The following is a 1,789-nucleotide window of genomic DNA, read 5'->3' as shown; positions in this document are numbered from 1 at the left end:
ATATGCAATTTTTTAAGTATTCTTATAGAAGGATATACATTCATACAGAAATATTGTAATATACTTATTGAAAATAGTTATACTTAACTTTTATCATTATAGCTTGTTTTGCAAAAGATTCAAAATTTTGCACTTCTTAATTGTTCGAAATAAACAAAAAAAACTTGGAACTATTAATAAATTCAAGAACTAAAAAGAAGAATTTAAAATTTGGCATTTCTTAAATATTAGAAATAAGCTAAACAAAACTTTCAAAACTTGTAACTACTAAGAAACTCAGGAATGAAAAAGTCAGGAATGACTTGACATTCTTCAGTAATGTAATATGCCAAACAAAATGATGCTTGGAAATGTTGAAAATTTCGTTTAGTATCCTAATATTTTACTTCAAATAGTATGTTATGATATAATCATGTTGGGAAAATGCAAAAATCTGTTCTTAAATATCTTAAAACCGTCATGTGTCAAAAACTTGCCAACCCTGCTAATAACCCTATAAAACATTTTAATTAGAAAATCTAACATTTAATGAAGGCTATAATAATTGTAAGTAAATATAAAACAATTAAAAAAGACATTCTATAAAGACCTTTAAAAAGTAAAAGTCTATAAAAAAATTTAAAAAGTTAAACAATGTGTCCGACTTCCTAGTGAATAAATAATTCTATCAATTAAAAACAGACAAAAGTATTTTTAAAACGTATGAAAGAATCCCCTTCCCCCCCCCAAGAAAAGTTTAAAATAAATAAGAAATAACTTTATTTTACAAAATTCTTATCTTTGAAATTTAAATGTCATCTTACTTCAGTTCCTCGTAATAAATATTAAAAAAAAAAAAAAAAATCACATACTCTTGAACAAATAGGAAATATCAAAAATTTTTAATTTATAAATACTGATTTTTTCAAATAATTATTTATTAACAGCTTTTGCTTTAACTTTTAAGCATTTATTTTATTCGGAATGACAAAATTTGTTTGCGTTGGCATATGAGAATAAACAGGAAAAAAGCATTAAACTAAATTAAACATTAAAATTTTATACAAAATGGCAAAACTGAAAAAATTCAGAAAATTACTTATCAAAATAATAAATAAAAATTCTGTGTGGCATATAGTTTTGTTGAGAAGAACTACCTCAACCAAATGTTGACTTAAAAAAAGAAAAGTTTTTTTTCGTGATTCGAGATATCAGTTGTAACACTATAATAATAAAATTTACTCACAAGGAAAATAATTCACAATTGTTGAACAATGAAAAGCTAAAGAGAATGGTCAATTACCATTCCTATTTAAAGGGAAAGTTTTGATTTTATTTTTCTTCTTTTTATAACTTCGTCCGAAAACTTGACAGTTGAAAGTTGAGATGTCTCTTGAAAAACTATTAATGTGAAATGGACTTATTACTGAACTCAATCAAAACAACAATTCGCGATCGCAACGAACTATAGGGGGCGTTGTTGTATGAGACGCTTACCTGCGATATCCATATGAACCGTCATTCAGTTACTCTGGAGACGTCGTTAATGTAGCGTGTAGCATTGCAACGTTCCTTCTTTAATGTGGCTTATTAAATTTAAAAAAGAAAAATGCTTGATCTTCTTTCTTGTACAACCGAAAACAAAATGGTATCTCTTTTTATTAGAGAAGGAATATCCAAAACACATCGGAAAAATATTTGTACATTAACAGAAAAAAATATGTATATTCTTATAAGAGTTAAAACCTAATGCCCGAGAAATAGTATTACTAAATTTAATGATATAACATGAAAGGCCCATTTAAACTTT

At 25.8% G+C, this 1,789-nt stretch overlaps 1 non-coding gene across 1 annotated transcript in view; it reads right to left on the bottom strand.

The window, feature by feature from the left end:
- The window catches only part of LOC107437199 (uncharacterized), a 9,024-nt gene extending 7,639 nt beyond the window's left edge, over positions 1–1,385 (bottom strand). The window contains exon 1 of the transcript XR_011637766.1: positions 1,226–1,385. This is a non-coding gene — a transcript (uncharacterized protein). The remainder of the gene's footprint in view (positions 1–1,225) is intronic.
- Between the last annotated feature and the right edge of the window lie 404 nt (positions 1,386–1,789).

The sequence above is a fragment of the Parasteatoda tepidariorum genome, chromosome 9 (assembly GCF_043381705.1).
Source record: "Parasteatoda tepidariorum isolate YZ-2023 chromosome 9, CAS_Ptep_4.0, whole genome shotgun sequence".
Lineage (NCBI taxonomy): Eukaryota > Metazoa > Arthropoda > Arachnida > Araneae > Theridiidae > Parasteatoda > Parasteatoda tepidariorum.
Note: the sequence above shows the minus strand (reverse complement) of the source record. Positions and strands in the feature narration are given on the sequence as shown.